Here is a 23,042-nt window from a genome sequence, read left to right as displayed (position 1 = left end):
GCTAGTCTTGCTGTGTATTCTGGGATTTTGATTAAAAATAGTCTAGAATCTATGAAACAATTTAATTGTTTGGGGCTACTTACTCTAATGATTCCTCAGAAGTCTTTTAGTAGGCAAATGTATAATTTCTCACCATTTCTCTCCCAAAGGGAAAAATAAAAATAATATAGTAAATTGCTTATGAAGCTAAGTTTACTCAATATAAAGGATTGATCTTTTTCTCTTATAGTTTTGCTTATTACATTTTTAAATTTGAATGATAGTGATAACTGGTATTGCTTTGTAGATGAAATTAGTTGTTTTCCTAATGTTTCTAATGGCAAATGAGAACATTGGTGCCCTTGATTTTTTTAAACTGACTTTTGATTTTTTTAAACTGACTTTAAACTGAAATTTGGAAAACTTAAAATCATGGATTTAAAATTTTTGTCCTGTAAGATTTAAAAGTTTTATAATTTTTAAAAAATTTTTAAAAAGATTTTATTTATCTATTTGACAGACTACAAGTAGGCAGAGAGGCAGAAAGAGGGGGAAGCAGGCTCCCTGCCGAACAGGGAGCCCAATGCAGGGCTCGATCGATCCCAGGACTCTGAGACTGAGCTGAAGGCAGAGGCTTAACCCACTGAGCCACCCAGGTGCCTCAAAAGTTTTATAATTTTAAAGTCTTTATTTTCACTGAATATAGATAACATTTAAAATAAGGTAATTTCTAAAATACTTAAAATTAAATATTAAAATATTTCTTTCCAACTCTGTACAGAAATAAACTATTTCAGAGAAATAAAAATGATTAATATAAAAGATCCCTAATAAATCAGTTCACAATGGCCTATTTTATTGATTTTCAACAAGAAAAGGCATATTCATTGCTTAATCATTGATCCTTCATTCAGTGTGAACATTGAATATCACAATAAATGTTCCTGTCTTTTCTTCTTACTTAGAAAATATGGAAAGCACTCTCTCTCTCTCTCTATCTGTCTATCTATATATATATTTTATTTTACTTTTTATAAATATTTAATATATTTTTATCCCCAGGGGTACAGGTCTGTGAATAGCCACGTTTACACACTCACAGCACTCACCACAGCACATACCCTCCCCCCACAACCCCACCCCCTCTCCCAAACCCCACCCCCTTCTCCCAAACCCCCTCCCCCCAGCAACCCTCAGTTTATTTTGTGAGATTAAGAGTCACTTATGGTTTGTCTCCGTCCCAATCCCATCTGTTTCATTCATTCTTCTCCTACCCACTTAACCCCCCATCCCCCATGTTTCATCTCCACTTCCTCATATCAGGGAGATCATATGATAGTTGTCTTTCTCCGCTTGACTTATTTCGCTAAGCATGATACCCTCTAGTTCCATCCACGTCGTCACAAATGGCAAGATTTCATTTCTTTCGATGGCTGCCTAGTATTCCATTGTGTATATATGCCACATCTTCTTTATCCATTCATCTGTTGATGGACATCTAGATTCTTTCCATAGTTTGGCTATTGTAGACATTGCTGCTATAAACATTCGGGTGCATGTGCCCCTTTGGATCACTACGTTTGTATCTTTAGGGTAAATACCCAGTAGTGCAATTGCTGGGTCATAGGGTATTTCTATTGTCAACATTTTGAGGAACCTCCAAGCTGTTTTCCAGAGTGGTTGCACTAGCTTGTATTCCCACCAACAGTGTAGGAGGGTTCCCCTTTCTCCACATCCTGGACAGCATCTATCATTTCCTGAATTGTTAATTTTAGCCATTCTGACTGGTGTGAGGTGATATCTCATTGTGGTTTTGATTTGTATTTCCCTGATGCTGAGTGATGAAGAGAAGTTTTTCATGTGTCTGTTGGCCATCTGGATGTCTTTGCAGAAATGTCTGTTCTTGTCTTCTGCCCATTTCTTTTTTTTTTTTTTTTTTTTTTTTTCTTCTGCCCATTTCTTGATTGGATTATTTGTTCTTTGGGTGTTGAGTTTGCTAAATTCTTTATAGATTTTGGACACTAGCCCTTTATCTCATATGTCGTTTGCAAATATCTTCTCCCATTCTGTCAGTTGTCTTTTGGTTTTGTTAACTGTTTCCTTTGTTGTGCAAAAGCTTTTGATCTTGATGAAGTCCCAATAGTTCATTTTTGTCCTTGCTTCCCTTGCCTTTGGCGATGTTCCTAGGAAGATGTTGCTGTGACTGAGGTCGAAGAGGTTGCTGCCTGTTTTCTCCTCAAGGATTTTGATGGATTCCTTTCTCACATTGAGGTCATTTATCCATTTTGAGTCTATTTTCGTGTGTGGTGTAAGGAAATGGTCCAATTTCATTTTCCTGCATGTGGCTGTCCAATTTTCCCAACATCATTTATTGAAAAGGTTGTCTTTTTTTCCGTTGGACATTCTTTCCTGCTTTGTCAAAGATTAGTTGATCATAGATTTGAGGGTCTATTTCTGGGCTCTCTCTTCTGTTCCATTGATCTATTTGTCTGTTTTTGTGCCAGTACCATGCTGTCTTGATGATGACAGCTTTGTAATAGAGCTTGAAGTCCAGAATTGTGATGCCACCAACTTTGGCTTTCTTTTTGAAAATTCCTTTGGCTATTCGAGGTCTTTCTGGTTCCATATAAATTTTAGGATTATTTGTTCCATTTCTTTGAAAAAAATGGATGGTATTTTTATAGGAATTGCATTAAATATGTAGATTGCTTTAGGTAGCATAGACATTTTCACAATACTTGTTCTTCCAATCCAGGAGCATGGGACATTTTTCCATTTCTTTGTGTCTTCCTCAATTTCTTTCATGAGTACTTTATAGTTTTCTGAGTATAGATTCTTAGCCTCTTTGGTTAGGTTTATTCCTAGGTATCTTATAGTTTTGGGTGCAATTGTAAATGGGATTGACTCCTTAATTTCTCTTTCTTCTGTCTTGTTGTTGGTGTAGAGAAATGCAACTGATTTCTATGCATTGATTTTATATCCTGACACATTACTGAATTCCTGTACAAGTTCTAGCAGTTTTGGAGTGGAGTCTTTTGGGTTTTCCACATATAGTATCATATCATCTGCGAAGAGTGATAGTTTGACTTCTTCTTTGCCGATTTAGATGCCTTTAATTTCCTTCTGTTGTGTGATTGCTGAAGCTAGGACTTCTAGTACTGTGTTGATTGCAGTGGTGATAATGGACATCCCTGCTATGTTCCTGACTTTAGTGGAAAAGCTTTCAGTTTTTCTCCATTGAGAATATTTGCAGTGGGTTTTTCATAGATGGCTTTGATAATATTAAGGTATGTGACCTCTATCCCTACACTTTGAAGAGTTTTGATCAGGAAGGGATGCTGTACTTTGTCAAATGCTTTTTCAGCATCTATTGAGAGTATCATATGGTTCTTCTTCTTTCTTTATTAATGTATTATATCACTTTGATTGATTTGCAGATGTTGAACCAACCTTGTAGCCCTGGAATAAATCCCACTTGGTCGTGGTGAATAATCCTTTTAATGTACTGTTGAGTCCTATTGGCTAGTATTTTGGTGAGAATTTTCGCATCTGTGTTCATCAAGGATATTGGTCTGTAGTTCTTTTTTGGTGGGATCCTTGTCTGGTTTTGGAATCAAGGTGATGCTGGCCTCATAAAATGAGTTTGGACGTTTCCCTTCCGTTTCTATTTTTTGGAACAGTTTCAGGAGAATAGGAATTAGTTCTTCTTTTCTTCTTTCAACGTTTGGTAGAATTCCCCTGGGAAGCCATCTGGCCCTGGACTTTTGTTTGTTTGGAGATTTTTGATGACTATTTCAATCTCCTTACTGGTTATGGGTCTCTTCAGGTTTTATCTTTCTTCCTGGTTCAGTTGTGGTAGTTTATATGTCTTTAGAAATGCATCCATTTCTTCCATAATGTCAAATTTGTTTGTGTAGAGTTGCTCATAGTATGTTCTTATAATTGTTTGTATTTCTTTGGTGTTAGTTGTGATCTCTCCTCTTTCATTCATGATTTTATTTATTTGGGTCCTTTCTCTTTTCTTCTTGATAGGTCTGGCCAGGGGTTTAGCAATTTTATTAATTTTTTCAAAGAACCAACTCCTAGTTTCATTGATTTGTTCTATTGTTTTTTTTGGTTTATATTTCATTGATTTCTGCTCTCATCTTTATGATTTCTCTTCTCCTGCTGGGTTTAGGGTTTCTTTCTTGTTCTTTCTCCAGCTCTTTTAGGTGTAGAGTTAGGTTGTGTACTTGAGACATTTCTTGTTTCTTGAGAAAGGCTTGTATTGCTATATATTTTCCTCTCAGGATTGCCTTTGCTGTGTTCCACAGATTTTGAACCATTTTGTTTTCATTATCATTTGTTTCCATGATTTTTTTCAATTCTTCTTTAATTTCCTTATTGACCCATTCATTCTTTAGAAGGATGCTGTTTAGTCTCCACGTATTTGGGTTCTTAGAAAGCACTTTTTAAAATCCTTTTTATTATTATTATTTTTAAGATTTATTTATTTATTTACTTACTTATTTGACAGAGAGAGAGAGAGATCACAAGCAGGTGGAGAGGCAGGCAGAGAGAGAGAGGGGGAAGCAGGCTACCCGCTGAGCAGAGAGCCTGACATGGGGCCAATCCCAGGACCCTGAGACCATGCCCTAGCCGAAGGCAGAGGACCAGCCCACTGAGCAACCCAGGCATCCCTATTTTATTATTATTTTAAATAGACTGCCATACTTATTGTGCATACTTAATGTGGTTAAGCTCAATGCTATTGAGTGGAAAGTTTTTATGAATAGCATTCAATCTTCACAGAAGTCAGTTAGGGTCATCCCTCCTACTATCAAGTATTGCAAAATTCAGGTTGGGTCTCCAGTACACTACTGAAAGTGGCAAATTAAATGTCAAGTAGAACATGATGGTTGATTGAAAACATAATAACCTATAGAACCACCTAAGCCATGTTCCTGATGTGTAAGTGCAGATTCCATTTGAAAAAGACTTCTTAAGGACTCCTACATGTATGTAAGTATTTAAATATGTAATGGGTTTAGTTTTGAGAGAGAGAGAGAGGCCACGTACACAAGCATGAGCAGGGTAGGTACAGAGGGAGCGAGAGAGAATTTCAAGCAAATTCCACATTGAACACATAACCACATGTGAGATTGTATCTCATGACCCTGAGCTGAAATCAAGAGTTGGAGCTTAATGAACTGAGCCACCCAGGTGACCAAAGACTCTTACATTTAACTTAATCATTTTGGATTAACTTTATGTGAGTATGTATAAACCTAAAATGAATTACAAAGTCATACTTACAGTTTTAAAGAATTCTAGAAATAAAACAAAATTACAAAATAAATATAAAATGTTTAAAATTAAAAACTGAATTAAAAGTAAAAATACTAATCTGCTCTGGTGGATGATATTGTTTAACTAAAATCAAACAGTTGATTACACTGTAAATGTGGTGCTATGGTCCAGTTTCCTTAAAAATTACAGGGCCTAACTATGTATATTATATGAAACTCAGTTTCTCATGCCATACCATTAGTTGAACTAGTGAAAACCTGTGTTAATACACTGGGTTAAAATCTTTTTCCTTCTCTTGGCATAAAGGCATATTTTATTTACTTATTAAGTAACCCCGGTTCTTAGCTATTAATGCTCAAAAGTTAGAGAAGAGCTACATTTGGTATAAATTGGATCTCCAACCTGCATCCAAACTGTGACTAAAATCCTGTGGCAGTATATGGCTTTTTGTTTTCAAATTTATGAAGAAATTTCACTTTTAAACTTGAATAGAGATTAACATAAAAATTAAATAAAATAATTAATTTACAGTCCCAGAGAAAATATTTGTGCAACCACTTTGAAAAGGGTGATTGGTCCATCCATTCATATCCCCTCTTATGTTATCAGACCTGCTTCAGATGTCTTCAACCAGGAATTTTCTAGAAAACCTAAACAAGAGTGGGGAGCTAAGCAAAAAATAATTTGATAGTTACAATGTGGAGGCACTGGTGGAAACTTTGTAGTACCAAAGGTCATCAAAAAACAAGCAAACAAAAAACCCACAGAATAACTAGGAACAGTTAAATTGTTTGAAACCTTGCTGTCATATTTAGGTATCTATCTATACTCAATTGTGTGTCTACACAGACATGTGCACACATATTTCTACACATACATATATATAGTATGTATGAATAAACTTAATTACTAAAACCCTTATTTTTGTCTCTCATGAATGGCAGTAAGTCCTTAAAACCAAAAAAGACCCAGAAATTTATTTCTGGAGCAGCAAAGGAACTGGAAAATGAAGCGATCCAGTACAAATCTGTGGTCAGTTTTGGATTAAAAATATATTATTTGGGACCATTGCGAGTATGAAAAATAAAACAACAAATACAAAACAAACAAAGACTACCAGCTAACCTCGGGACACACACACACACACACACACACACACACACACACACAGCCATACTTTGGCTTCTGTTAATTCATGGTCATGTAAGAGAGATTATAGAAAGAATATTTACATGATACATAATGGTAAATTTGTACCAAAAAACAGGGAGGGGGGATGTATATTCACTACCTATAAAGGCTGCTGCATTTTCAGCTATAAGAACTACCGAACAAGCAAGTACAATTCTGTAATAAGATTAAAAAAGAAAAGCCCCTTTTTATTGTCCCTGCCAATCCCAATTACCTCACTACAAGCAACCAATGTTAACAGTTAGTTGATTCTTTGTAGCATTCTTTTTGGTATTCACTTATGTGTGAGGTAATTACCCACACTATTTTTATTTTTCAAAAATTTCTTAACTTTTTGCCTGCATACTCATCCTGATATTCCTTAGCAACAACTGAATTTATGAAGTATTTCAGGAAAGAACAGACAGTTATATTTTGTCTTAACATCCAGGTGACTCTTTTTCTACATTTTCAGACCTTTTTTAATTAAAATTTTTTTGTGGCTATTCTTCTCTTAACTATTGATTTTTGGTACTATTCATAGGCTCTAGATGTATTTTATCAAATATAATGAAAACGTTTCCAATCTTGTCATTTTTAATTTAGTATCATTTATGCTGTCTTTTATCATAAAAAAGATACATTGTTATATAGTTACACTGTGAAATTTTCCTATTGTATATTAGGTTTCTGTCATTGTTGGAAAGTCATTGTAACCTTAATAATTGTAAAAGTGGTCCAATTTTAAAATTTAATCATTTTATATTTTATTTAATATATTTACATAATTTATTGATGTGGAACTCACTTGGTATCATCTGAGAGGCAGAAATATAACTTTATTTCCTTTTCAGTGCTCCGTCCTTACTCTTATTTTTTTTCAGTTGTTCCTAGAACAATTTAGTAAATAGTGCATTCTTTCACTTTTGATACTAAATGTCACTTTCATAATTTATCAATCCTACATTATTGGAATTATTTCTGGACCTTAAATTCCACTGATCTATTTCCTTCTTTGTGGACCATTATCATGTTATCTCAGTATCTATTGCTATGTAATATATTATGGTATCTAGCAAAACAATTCCTTAATTTTTTTAATGTCTTAGCATTTTTAGAATTTATACATTTACTAAAAATTCCAGAATTGGCTGAACTTGTAAATTCATTTGCGCAGTCTTGACATCTTTCTAGAATTTTATAAATAATGGAATCATATAAGATGCATGCTTTTTCTTGTTTGCCTTTTTTTTACTCAACATGTTTTTGATATTCATACATACAATTATATCTATCAGTAGCTCATTCTTTTCTTTGCTAAATATATGGATACTCTACCTATCATTTATCCATTCAACCTTAAACATTTGGGTTGTTTCCTTTTATTTTCGACTATTATGTATAAACTTCCTATACAGATTTATGTATAAGTCCTTATGTGGGCATTTATACAATTGACCTCTAAATAATACAGATTTAAACTACACAGGCCCCCTTATACATGGATTTTGTACAGTACATTGCTATAAATGTATTTTTGCTTTTTTTTTTTTCATTTAAAAAACAAAAAAAATTTGTATTTATTTATTTGACAGAGAGAGACACAGTGAAAGAGGAAACACAGGGGCTAGTGAGAGAGGGAGAACAGTCTTCCCAAAGAGCAGGGCGGCTGACATGGGGCTCGATCCCAGGACCCTGAGAACATGACTGGAACTGAAGGCAAACACTTTATGACTGAGCCACCTAGGCACCCTTTTCTTATGATTTTCTTTATAATATTTTTTCTTCCTCTAGTTTACCTTCTTATAAGAATACAGTATATAATACATATAACATATAAAATATATGTTAATTGACTGTTACCATTATCTGAAAAGCTTCTGGTCAACAGTAGGATATTAGTAGTTATGATTTTGGGGGCCCAAAACTTATGCATAGATTTTTAACTGTTAGGGAGTCAACACCCTAACTTTCTGTGTTATTCAAGGGTAAACTATATTTTTGTTTCTCATGAGGGTGTATCTAGAAGTAGAATGGCTGGACTATAATATGGTAGGTGTGTGTTTAATTTTATATTCTAACCAAGAGGTTTATCAAAATGACTGTACCATCTCACACTCCCCCTGTGTGCATGAGTTCCTGCTGCTGCATAACTTCACTAACACCCCTTATTGTCAGTTAAAAGTATTCAACTCTTCTAGTGAGAAGACATACTTATTGTGGCTTACTTGTTATTTTCTTGATGACTAATGGTACTGAGCATATTTTCAAAAGCTTATTTGTCATTCTTATTATCTTTTTTTTTTTAAAGTGTCTGTTTAAATATTCTATTTTTAAATTGAGTTATTTGTGTTCTTACTGCACTCCAAGAGTTCTTTATACATTCTGGTTACAAATATTTGACAGATAATTGTATTATAATGATTTTTCCCAATATTTTTATTGACTTTTTGTTTTGTTAAGAAACTATTTCAAAGAGCAAGTTTGTTTGTTTGTTTTTTTAAGATTTTTTATTTTTTATTTGACAGACAAAGATCACAAGTAGGCAGAGAGGCAGGCAGAGAGAGAGAGGGAAGCAGGCTCCCCGCAGAACAGAAAGCCCGATGCAGGGCTTGATCCCAGGACCCTGGGAACATGACCTGAGCTGAAGACAGAGGCTTTAACCCACTGAGCCACCCAGGTGCCCCAAAGAGCATGTTTTTTGTTTGTTTGTTTGTTTGTTTGCTTAATTTATGTCAGGGGTTGACAGGGAGAGCAGGGGGAGGAGCAGTGGGAGAGGGAGAAGCAGGATCCCTTTTGAGCCTGGAACCCACACGGGGCTCCATCCCAGGACCTTGAGATCATTACCTGAGCCAAAATCAAGAGTTTTAATTCTGATAAAGTTCAATTTATTAATTTTGCAGGGTGTGTTTTGTATCTTATATAATAAATATTTGCCTGCTCCAAGGTTGCAAAGATTTTATTCTATGATTCCTTCAAGAAATGATACTCTTGTAGCTTTCAAATTAGGTGAATAATACATTTCAAATTAATTGCCCTGTATGATGTGAGGTAAGAGGCCAAGTTGATTTTTATTCATATAAATAGATAGTTTTCCTAGCACCAAATATGTGAGAGTCTACTTGCACATTTTAAGTTCTCTTCCGCTGATCTAAATACTTGACTTTTTAAAATACCAGGCTCACTTTAGAGTAATTCTTGAGATCGGTTAATTAAAGTTGTCCAAGTTTGCTCTTATAAAAAAGGGTTTAGAATAGTCTAGACTATTTGCATATTCAATTGTGGGAGAGTTGGTGTCTCATTTGAAAAGATTCAATATTGAATCTTTAGAACCTCGAATATAATATAGCTCTCCAGTTATTTAGGGCTTCTTTAAATTGCCCGCATAATGGCTGTATAGTTTGCAGTATCCAGGTATGACAGATATTTTGTTACATTTCCATTCGTCTGTGTTTTTCTTTTTGGTTTCTGTTTCTCTTCTGACAATTTCTAGCTTACCTTTCATTTTAGAGTGTATATTTTACCTTGATAACTTTTCCTTTAAGAATGTTTTTGTTCTTTGTACGTTGATGAACTTTGGATTATGTCTCAGACAGATCTGGTATATTGTGAAGTCTCTGGGTTCTGTTCAATTCTCCTGACCATGGTGAGTCTTTTGTTTTTGCAAACAATCTACCCAGTTAGGTAGTGATTGAGAGTTGTCTTCCGCTTCTTGGGTTCTAATGTCACATCATGTTTCAAAGCTTCTCCTAGACTACTTTGAATTTGTCTTGTACACACACAGCTCAGGGGTAAACTTAACCTCTGTTGTTTCATATACTGAATTAGGGGGATCCCTACACACACATTCTGAGTCCCAGAAGTTGGTTTTCCTGATCCTACAACTTGGAATATAGGGTTTTTGTTTGTTTGTTTGTTTGCTTTGTATTGTTTGTTTGTTTTTGGAGTTGTAGTCATGTACCTTCAGTACCTTCCATGACTGGGGACATCTCTGGACAAGCACCAAGGAAAAAATGGCAGTTTCTCACATACAGGGATGACAGGACCTTTTTTTTCTACTCTTCTGGCCAAAAAGATGTTTCTCCCTCAGGGATTCAAGAGCCTGCAAAGCCACCACTAAAGTTCAGCTCCATGGGAGGGTGGGTCACCCATAGGCAAGACTAGTAGGTTTTAGGTGACAGTCATAGCTTATAATCTGTTTCTTAATCTTACTATTGATGTCCAGTTATACTTTTATTAATACTTAAACACTTATTTTCTGTATTTGATAATTTTCCCATTTTAAGTGTTTGCATATTTATTGCTTTTGCTTCTTTTTTTGATCATTAATGTTTGTTTTTAATAATGAGCAATATATTTTGCAACTTAAAATATCATTCTCTAAGAAGTTCTTTGAGATGTTTGGTATGACTTATGTGTGTTTTTCCCAGGTGCCTGAGGGAACTAGGAACTTAGAAACAGTTTAAAATATATTCTCAGCTTAAAGAGGTCCAGAAGACTTGAGTAGTATAAATTTGGATAACAAACTTACAGGAGGGCAGACTTAAAAAAAAAAAAAGAAAAAAAAAAGTTAAATCTTGCTTATGGACACAATTTCAGGAAAAGCTATTTTTCTCTTTCATCCTTTCACTAGGAGTTTTCCTTCTGGAAGACTTGTTTGTTTCTTTGTTTGCCTGCTTGCTTGTTTGGTATCTTTAAAGCACATGAATATATTAAAACAAAATCTTTATCACTAGTGATTTCCAGATGGCCTCAGGGCTGCTGGCTGCTTCAATCCTCCTATACCTTTTTGGATTTTGAGGGTCTTTGCTTACATTATATTGCCTGTACAGACCAAATATCGGAATTATTACAGTCCATGAGATAGTCTGGTTTTTGGAAACCTGAGGTCGGCCTACCCTGCAAACACTATGAATACTTTACCTGCTCTTAAATGATTTTTCTTAATCTTTCAGCAAATCATCTTGTGTATTAAAAAATGTCAAGGTCACATTCTTTGAGCTGGAAAATAAATACTTCTAACAACAGCACAGAAGGGTAAGTGTGTGATTCATATCTTCTTCAATGTCATTTACAAAATGTCCATAGTTATATCCGTACCTTTCTTAAAGGTCTAGAAAGAGGAAAACAGAGAAATAGAAAACAGAACTTTTGTGCCTCCCCATTTGTGTAACTGTCTGTGAAGTGTGGTTATAACTTTATATGGTCATATTTAGGACACTTTCATGTACACAATAAATGTAAGGGAAATATATACACAGTTTAATAAGTATTCCAAGATCAAAGGACATAAGATGAGTGCTTTGGGGAATAGAGAATGAAATGAGGTCAGTGCTAAATTTTGATTTAGAGAGAGGTTAAGGAATTCAAAAGTAATGATTTTCAAATGTATTTCAAGGAGTTTTTTGAAAGATAAGTGAAGATAGATATGTTGAATTTTTCTGCTTTTTTTTTCTTTTGATATCCTCCTACTCTACCAGAGTTTGCAATTTATGAATATAAAGTGAGGAATCACATACACACACACACAGACACCCCTCATATGTATTTCTGTTAAAAAGTGTAAGTTAAAGCTCATTGCAGAGAAATTGTCTTTAAAAGAATTATGTGCTCTTTAGCTTTTCTCATCAAAGTTTGAAAGTTCTTAATACTCTTATTGAGATAATACCTTATCCCATTATCTAGTGTAGGCAATTAAGTAATTGAGCTTTACAGAGTTTATCTGTCAGAATTTCACTGCTTCTGAAAAGAACTCAGTATCACCCCAATTTCTTCATATAAAGCTGCAAATCATCAAAACAACTTAAGATGTCCTATATGACCTGATGCTTATTTAATTCTTCAGCCTAATCGTTGGCCAATTCTCAGTGTACTCCAGCAATACTGAATTTTTTTTTGTAGTTTCAAGTTTTTATATTTTTTTGTAGTTTCAAGTTTTTTAAATTCCAGTTAACATAGTTTAAATTCCAGTTTAAATTCCAGTTAACGTAGAGTGTGATATTAGTTTCAAGAGTAGAATTTAATGATTCATGACTTACATGCAACACACAGTGCTCATAAAAACAAGAGTCTCCTTAATACCCATCACTCATTTAACCCATCCCCCCCACCTACATCCCATCCAGCAACCCTGTTTGTTTTCTTTAGTTAAGAGTCTGTTTTACCATTTACCTCTCTTTTCTCCTCATGTTCATTTGTTTTTCTTAAACTTCACATAGGAGTGAATTCATATGGTATTTGTCTTTCTCTGACTGACTTACTTCACTTAGCATAATAAGAATAGCTCCATGTTGTTGCAAATGGCAAGATTTCATTTTTTATGGCTAAGTAATATTCCACTGTATGTGTATACCACCTCTTCTTTATCCATTCATCAGTGAATCGACAACTGGGCTCCATCCATAATTTGGCTATTGTTGAAAATGCTGCTGTAGATATATCTTGGTGCATGTATCCCTTCTAACAGTATTTTTGTATCCTTTGGGTAAATACCTAGTGGTACAATTGCTGGGTCAAAGGATAGTTCTATTTTTAACTTTCTGAGGAACCTCCATACTATTTTCCACAGTGGCTGCACCAGTTTGCATTCCCACCAACAGTGCAAGAGGGTTCCCCTTTCTCCACAGCCTCACCGACAACTGTTGCTTCCTGTGTTGTTCATTTTAGCCATTCTGACAAGTGTGAGATGACATCTCATTCTAGCTTTTGTTTGTATTTCCTTGGTGATGAGTGATATTAAGGATCTTTTCAAGTGTCTGTTAGCCATCTAGATGTCTTCTTTGGAAAAATGTCTATTCATGTCTTCTGACCATTTTTAATTGGATTTTTTTTTTTAACATAACACCCTCTGGGAACACATGCTGTTTCCTTTTGTTTTGCGTGCTCATTATTATTATTTTTTCTCATTAAGTATTGTCATCTATCTCTCTTTTTTTTTTTAAGATTTTATTTATTTATTTGACAGACAGAGATCACAAGTAGGCAGAGAGGCAGGCAGAGAGAGAGAGAGAGAAAGAGGGAAGCAGGCTTCCTGCGGAGCAGAGAGCCCGATGCGGGGCTCGATCCCAGGACCCTGAGAGATCATGACCCGAGCCGAAGGCAGCAGCCCAAACCACTGAGCCACCCAGGCGCCCCATTGTCATCTATCTCTTAAGAACCACACAATCCCATGCTTATTAAAATACAGTATTTTATTTGTGATAAGGAAATAAAAATTAAGTATGTGGATCGATATGAGTATGTGGATATTTGCTAACATCTGAGAAGCTTCCCTAAGTATAGATTTTGTGTTCTACAATGTGTTCACATAATACCCTGAGCTTCTCTTGCTCTTCTGTTTCCTAATTTTTTTCTGTTTATTACCTATTACTCTAATAATCTGTTTGCTAGTCTGTATTTTCTCTCTTCTGTGAGTAATAGTTACCATTTATGGAGCTCAAACCATATTTTAAGCTCTAATAATTGCCATATATATGGCAATTACATGTATATATATATATATACCTTATTTCATAGAATATGATATATCTTCATTTTGTATAGAAATCACTATGAAATATAATCAGAAGACATCACTGATTACATGTTACATTCTGATTTCAAGATATTGAAATGTGAGTAAAAAGGAGGCTCCTTGGAATCAATGGGTAAGCTATTTACATGTATTCTTTATTTTTAAAGTTTTTATTTATTTATTTAAGAGAGAGAACAAGTGGAGGGGAGAGGCAGAGTGAGAGGGAGGAGGAGCAGCCTCCCCAGTGAGCAGGAGCCCTAAGTGGGACTTGATCCCAGGATCCTGAGATCATGACCTGAGCCGAAGGCAAGTGCTTAACCAATTGAGCCACGCAGGTGCCCCACATGTAATTATGGCAACTATACAAAAAATATACATTAAACCTACTCTATGAGATAAGAAATAAAAACTTAAAAAGATTAAATAACTTTTTCCAAAATAATAAGATTGGAATTTTAACATAGGTAAGTTTGATGCAAGCTCATTTTCTCAACAACTTTATTTAAATTATAAAATATGTGAGAAAAAGAGTCACACACAGCACAAAATAACAACTCAATGAATATTGAATGAATTAAATAATAAACACATATAAAAAGTAATTTATTAACTGTGGTACTGCTAAGACAAGAGACCAGGTTTTCTGTGTCAGAACCTAGTAACTTTGGCACCCTATCATGATGTTCAAAAGCATCCCTGTGATTTTCTCTAGACTGAGCATTAATAACTTTCTGTACTCAATCATTTTATAAGTTTCATAAATAAATAAGATTAACACTTGCTGACTAACACTAACTGATAAGGGGAAAGATGGCTACCCATGATCAAGATTAAGTTAGGCCTGTATAATCTGGGAAGGGAATATTAGAAGTTAAGGGTTTGAGGAGAACAAAGTAGGAAGCAGAATTTGACTAGTCAGAGGTCCTAGGAAAGGTATCTTTCTCTAGGCTTGGGAGAATTAATAAAGTAGAGGGTCAGTGGCACAAAAAAATGAAAATAAAATTTGTTCATTAATCTATTGATTTGAATTGAATATTGGAATTATGGAATATTAGAGTAAGAATGGCTAAGTAGGAAAAGACCATGATCCAAAAAGCTTTGTAAGACAAACAAATCAGTTTATATTTGATAAGCTAGAACAAAGTTTTAAGTCCTTCAAGGTTTAATGAAAGAAAGAATTTGGAAGATTAATTTGACAGGAATTTACCTCCTAGGTTGGAAAAGTGCAGAACCTGGAGCCAGAGGGTCAGTTTTACAGCTCTTGTAAAAATCAAGGTGTGAACAGTTGAAAATGATAAGGAACAGAAATATGACCATGATTTCACCAATACAGTCAAGTCATCTCATACCAAAAAGTAAAGAATCTAAAATGTCTGGGATTGGTGAATATGGCAGATAAAAATTGAAGTGAGTAGAAGATGACTCACATTTTGGAATCAGAGACTAAATCATTAATAGTCAGAAATCTAGAAGAGTGAGAGGGAAAAAAAAGGTCAATCTTCTGAGTTGTAGTCAACACAGGTGAAACTGAACTGTTCAATAATGGTCCTATCTATCTAACATCTAGCTAATCCACCCATTGTCTATCTAAAGTGTTATTTACTATTTGAAACTTAAAAATCACTACTTTGATGTTATCTACCATAAGCCCATTGATGCCATTGGAGTTATTTTTAACTATATGAATAAATGTGTTCTATGTTTATTAGAATCCTGTGATTTATTTGTGATTAAAAAACCCTGAAAATCCAGTATGTGGAGGGGTATGAGTATGTAGATATTTGCTAACAATATCTGAGAGACTTGACCTTAGGACTTAATGTGGTCATTTTAGAGTCATAAACATAACCTCTGATGTACAAATGCCAATTTTCTCTTATATGAATTTGACATTCAATGATACTGTGATTTTTAGTAATGTCTAACCAATAAGTATATTCAATGGGTACAATCCCTGTTCCTCTGTTTCTGTATTGTAATCCTCCTGACCAATAAGCATATTTAATAAATTGAGTGAAAAATAATATTATACAATGTCTAAAGTAGCCCTTTTAGATGGTATTTATTTCTCTAGAGCTAAAGTTTTGCTTTGGACTTCATTTAACTATCATAAGGAAACATAATTATAAATGAAATGTTAGAAGTTTAAAAATATCCTTTAAGGGAGTTCGCCAATAATTCTCTCATCTTTACTCCTCCTCTTTGACAGTCATGTACTGGTTCACCACACATGGACAAGCTCAATTTTCAGCAGAGGTTTTTGGTTTAGTCTGCACTGCACCTATAAATTGTGAATGACTCTTTTTATGGGCATGCCCTTTATTAGGCACTTTAAGAATGAGCAGCAGTAAACCTGTGTGTTCAAAAAAAAAGGAAAAGCAGAGTTTGCTTTTGGAGTATCCATCCTGTTTTTTCCCTCCATGTTAAAAACTATTATTAGTTTTTGGGGTGCCTGGGTGGCTCTGTCTTAGGGTTGGGCCTCTGTCTTAGGCTTGGGTTATGATCTCAGGGTCCTGGGATCAAGTCCCGCATCAGGCTCTCTGCACGGTGGGGAGCCTGCTTCCTCCTCTCTCTCCGTCTGCCTCTCTGCCTACTTGAGATTTCTCTCTGTCAAAAAACAAAAACAAAAACAAAAAAAACTATTATTAGTTTTTAAAGATTTTTATTTATTTGTAAAAGAGAGAGAGCAAGCACATGAGAGAGCATGAGCAGCGAGGGAGGGACAGAGAAAAAAGAAGAAGCAGACTCTCCCCTGAGCAGGGAGTTCAACAGAGGGCTCCATTCTAGTATCCTGGGATCATGACCTTAGCTGAAGGCAGACACTTAATCAACTGACCCACCAAGGTGCCCCCAAAATTATTTTTTAATAATCTTCGACCACCCTAAGGTGATACGAAAGTAGTACACCCAGCATACAAATAAAATATAAGTGAAAACACACAAAAAAATTATTTTGACTATTTCCCTTATTGATCAGAAAATGCAAATCACCGTTTAACCATAACTTAAAGAATTTTCTTGAGGCATAATGTGCATACAATAAACTATACATATTTAAAGTACAAATTTGATGTTTTGACATGTTTAGGTACCCATGAAAGTATCACTAACCAAGATAATGCATGTATTCATCAACCCAAATGTTTCTTCATACCCCTTTCAAGCTCTCCTTTATACTTCCTCCATGCCCTGCCTTCCCAGAAACAAATGATTTGCTCTTTGTCATCACAGATTAGTTTTTGTTTTCAAAAATCTTATATTCATGGAATAATACAATATGTTTTATTTGACCCATGGGTTCTTTCAGACAGCATAATTATTTTGAGTTTCTTCCATATTGTAGTGGAGGGGTCAGCAAACTTTTTTTATTTTTTCAAAAGGGCCACCTAATACATTTATTAGACTTGGTGGGCCATATAAGATTTCTGTTGCATATTCTTTATTTATTTATAGCTCTTAGAAATGTAAAAAAATTTCTTAGTTTGTGGACCATATAAAAACAGTCCATAGACCAAATTTAGTTCAGGGCCATAGTTGCCAATCCCTGTTAAAGTTCTTTCCTTTTCATAACTGATCAGTTTTATGGAAGAACTACAGTTTGTTTATCCACCTACCTATTGATGGATAACTGATTTGATTCTAGATTTTAGCTATTAAAAATAAAGCTCACTCATATGAACATTCACATGAAAATCTTTTGGACATTTCTCTTTTTCTATGATAAAAACTTGATAGTAAAATGCCTGACAAATATATGCTTTCTAGAAAATTCCCATTTGTTTTTCAAATGCTTCTTCCTTTGCACCAATAGTGTATGAAAGTTCCAGTAACCTCTACATTCTAGTAAATAATTGATCAGATCAATTTTTAAAATGTAAACATTTTAGTAGGTAGGAATATATTATTGTGATTTTTATTTTTATTCATCTAGTGTTTGATGATGTTAAACACTTTTCATGTGCTTATTTGCCATTTATATATCTTCTTTAGTGATGTATTTTAACGTTTTGCGTTTTTTAAAATTGGGTCATTCATTCTCTTATTGGATTTTAGGAACTCTTTATATATTCTAGGTGCAAGTTCTTTATCATATATGTTATTTATAAGTATTTTCTCAGTCCTCAGTCATCTTTCCATTCTCTTGATATTGTCTTTTAAAGAGGAGAAATAATTTGGTGACAACAAACTTACCCTTTTTTTTTCCTCTTATGTATCATGGTTTTTAGTCCCTTACTTGTAAGTATTTTTCCAACCAAGACACAGATATGTATCCTATGTTGTCTTCTGAAAGTAGTATATCTAGGTTTTACATTAAGTCTGTAGTCAAATTTGAGTTAGTATTTTGGTATACAATACAAAGTATAAATTTGTTGTACTGCAGGTATACTGCTGATGAGTTATATTGGCTTTTGCATGACTGAACACATCTGTACTTTGTCACTGTTTTAGGAAGAATTTTATTCAGTACAGAGTCTAGGTTGTCAGATTTTTTTTTCAGTATTTTGTTACTTTACTGCCTTCCAAATATATATATATATTTATATACATAAATATATATTATAAATATATATATATTTATATACATATACACATACATACATATATTTATGTATATAAATATATATATATTTAAGATTCTACTTATTTATTTATTTGAGAAAGAGAGTACACACATGTGTGCCCATTCAAGATGGGGGGAAGGGCAGAGGAAGAGGGGAGAGAGGGAATCTCAGCAGATTCCCTCTTGAGCCTAGAGCCCAATGTAGGGCTCAATCTCACAACACTGATAGTTGACCTGAGCTGAAATCAAAAGTCAGAGCCTCAACTGACAACCACCCAGGTGCCCCTCCATTCATATCTTCTTAAAAAAGCTTTAAAGATTGTATATAAATAATGTTAGGAGATTTTACTTGATGTGCCTTAGTGTAATTTTCTTTTGGTTTCTTATATTTAGAATTTGTTGAACTTCTAATACATGTGGGTTTATAATTTTATCAAACTTAGAAAAAGTTGTCTTATTTTATTTATTTATTTATTTTCAGCCTTATTTTAAAAATATGTTTTCTTCCCCTTTCCCCTTTGTCTCTTCTTTTGGTACTCCAATTGCTTGTATATTGACCTTTTTAGGCTTTCCTACAGTTCCAGGATGCTGTGTTCCACTCCCCCCAGTCTTTTCCCAATTGGGTTTCATATTGTTTTTTGTGTTTGTGTTCAAGCTTATTAATTTTTCTTTTTTTCAGTGTCCAATTTACTGTAAATCATACTCAGTGTTTTGTTTATTTATTTTTCACTGTGGACACCATTGTTTTCATCTCTGTAAGTTTAACATCACATTTAAAACAATGTTCCATGTGTCTAACTTATCATCTTCAGTATTTGTTCCAGCTTCTTGAACATATGGCATAGAGTTAAAAAGACTTTTTTAATGTACTTGTCTATTAATTATATAATCGGGGTTATTTCTGGGTCTCTTCTGAATAACTGACTTTTCTTATAATTATGGGTTCTATTGTCCTTGATTTTTTTACATGCATATGATTTTTCATTAAACATAAAACATATATTTTTAACTTCTTATGTGCTAAATACTTTTAATTCCTATGATATTCTTGAGATTTGTTCTGGGATGCAATCAAATTATTTGGAAGTATTTTCATTCTTTCAAGTCTTGTTTTAAAGTCACTTTATGTAAGACCAAAGAAGCAAGTAGTCAAGGAGTCATTTTGCCCTCCTAATGAGGCAATACTATTTCTAGTATTCCAGGCATGAAGTAGGAGGTTTTTCCACTCTGCCTGATGGGAATAAGAATATATGCATTGATCAGTTCCAGCTGAAGACTCAAGGAAGTCTCTCCATAAATTCCAGAATTCTTGGTCTATGTATCTGTCTTTTCTTCTATACTCTATCCTGAGGACACTAGCTTCCTTAGCTTCTCCAGGATATTAATCCTGTCTTTTCTACCCAAGGACAATATTGTATATTCCTGTTTCCACACTCTGTGTCACAGCCTGGAAATTCTCCAGGCTCTGAAGTATATCAAGTATATCAGTTATAGGGCCAATCTCATTTGTTTTCTAAACTTTAGGTTCCTTTGACCTTTTGGCCTAAAATATAATACCTTAAAAAACATTTTTTTCATATGTTTTATCCTTGTGTGTGTGTGTGTGTGTGTGTGAAAACAAGAAAGTATTTTTTGTGTCTATTACTCCATCTATGCTGAATGTGGAAGTTCTCATTTTCAAATAATTTTACCAGGGTACTTATCTCTTTAAAGATGTGTTATAAAGAATTCATCCTTTTCCAAAAGAGGTCTATCCTTTGTCCTTGGCTTCTGGGAGATAATCTCTAAGCCCTTGGAATTTCATGAATTCTAGGATTGTCTTTGTTTTTCTGGTGGCTTTGGGTGATCAGATAGTCTAGCAATATGATCTAGTAGGGGGCAGGGAACTGTCTATGCCAAGAAGACCAAGTCTATGATTTATAGAGGGAGTTTGAATAGTGCAGTTTCAGTTGATCAATAGGGGGACTAGAGACTGACATCAGACATGTGGGCAATCAATAATGCCTATGTGTAAGAGTTCTGGCATAGTAAAGTAAATCTTGTGCAGAAATTAGCACAAAGAAATTCATGATATAAAGTTATTAAAGGTTTGCACTCAAATCATTTCTGAGTTTCCTAAAGGCCAAGGCAAAGAAAGAAATATGAGACATTATAAGATACAAAATGTCCATGGAATAAAACCACACTGATTTTCATAAAACCTGAGATATTAGAGCAATGTGTACTATAACTCTTTAGGAGGACAGTATTCATCAGCCATAAAGTTTGCACAATTTTGATATCTACCATGGAATGAATTGTGATTTCAAAACTGTGGCAATTACAAAGATTAAACTATCATCGTCCTAAATAAAATATGTTAGCACTTTGAGTCATTTTTAAGAATAAAATATTTATTACAACCCATGAAGTTTTAAAAACAGCCATTAATATTCAGGAATTGCCCTGAGGGAGAAAAAGAGCATATTACAGCAAAGAAATAGAAAGAGACAAAATCTGAGAAGGTTCAAAAATCCTGAAGAGAACTAATAGAAATGATTAAACAAATACTTCTTTATCTTAAATCTCCAAGTTCTTTGTTAATGAGACAAATTTCCCAATATATTTGCAACTTTGAAATAGAAAAAGAACAACTAATGAGCATAAGAAGAAAAACTATATAACATAAGAAAAGATCCTGCATATTAAATGTAACTTTGTCGCTTCACAAAGTCTAGTTTCATATAGAAGACCACAGTAATGGCATAAGGAGTAAGACTTTATAAGGAGAAGGGTTAGCCATTCTTCATATTTCCATCATGATTAGTATGAATAGACAAATGGAAGATCTGACATCTGGAATGTAATTCAAAAATGTCTGTTGAGATGAATAACACTTCTTCCAACTCTTGTCCCATTATTTCTTCCAAAATGACTCTAGACTGAGCAAGAAATAGAGTGGAAGAAAGCAAAACAGACATTACAAGGATGGTGAGAGAGAGAGAGAGTTTTAAAAAGAACAAGAGAAAGGAATGAAAGTAACGTTTCAGGACTGTGTAAGAAGAAGTATATATCGATCCAAATACCTGCATTCTGACATGGTAGGTAAATTTTGCATTCCATCTGAAAGGTTGCAGCTCACTGACATACTAATATATGCAAATTATTTGTGTGAGACATTATGTTGAGAGAATAAATGAAGCAACAATTCTTCTTGTGGTCATCCAGGGGTAAATGTGCTAAATATAGGATCACAGTTGCTGGAATTACACGACTTGACTTGCAAGATGCTCTTTATCTGTCCCTCCAGATGCTTGAAATGTACTCCTTGCATATATTACCATGACACATGCCTCTCCTATCCTCCTCATACACTGAGAAATACTTTACTTATCCAAATACTACGAATTTTGAAAAATGAGTTCATGGTTTGGTCAAGTCTGTCAGATAGTAGAAACACAATTGAATCACTGAGCATAGCAAACACACATCATAAAATCACACATATCAAACAAATAAACAAACAAGCAAGATTCAGTTGACAAGTGGAGGCTAAATCCTTACAACACAGTGATTCAGTCCTATGTTTGGTATCTGAACTTCTTAAAAACTTTCTGGAATATCACCAAGGCTGTCTCATCAGAATGCATTTCCCCTGCCAAAGCATTCCATAAGTGTGGAAGAGATAAAACTGCAACACAGAAACATATGGGCAGAAGATAAAAGGAGATCAGTGAGCAGGAAAATATGTTTCTTAAAATCTGTGCTGCAGTCATTTTTTTTCTCAGTTTTGTTGTTTGTTTTGCCATTGAATGCCCATAGCCAACATTAAGGATGTTTCTACACAACATCATAAAAATAAATTGATTCTGACCAAAAAGAGTCAATTCACTTAATAAAATAACAACAATAACAACAATAGAAACAAATGGAAATAAAGTTGTTTGGTATTTTACAATAAATTGGTTGATTTGTTTGGGTGTTGTGGAGGCTCAGCCCAAATGACTAGTAACAACGGTAAATTTTTCAAGTAGAATTTGCTTTGCCTGAAATCATGAGTCTGTTATTATTTTATTTTATTTTTACATATATATTTTTATGCATTATGTTATGCTCACTACAAGTGTAGCTACAATCTGTCACCATACAACCCTATTGTAATATCATTGACTATAGTCCCTATGCTCTACCTTTTATAACTGTGACTTATTCATTCTATAACCAGAAACCTGTATCTCCCACTCCTCTTCAGTCATTTTGCTCATACCCCAATCCTTTTCCCTCTGGCAACCATCAGTTTGTTCTCCATATTTAAGTCGTGAGTACTTTTAATATCTATGTTCCATTATGCTTTATGCAATGTTTATTATCATGAGTTCTTTGCTTCCTTCAAAGTATTATAGTGGGTATGTTTCTATGAAAGGGAAAATGCTATTTGAGAACTGATCTAATATTCTACCGAGGCAGGCTTCTGTGAGTTAGTGAAGTGGCAAAAGATGTTTATTTCAGTGAAACATTTCCTAGATACACTTGTTTTCTGTAGTGTATGTC

The sequence above is a fragment of the Mustela erminea genome, chromosome 1, assembly GCF_009829155.1.
Source record: "Mustela erminea isolate mMusErm1 chromosome 1, mMusErm1.Pri, whole genome shotgun sequence".
Lineage (NCBI taxonomy): Eukaryota > Metazoa > Chordata > Mammalia > Carnivora > Mustelidae > Mustela > Mustela erminea.
This window is presented reverse-complemented; position numbering follows the sequence as displayed.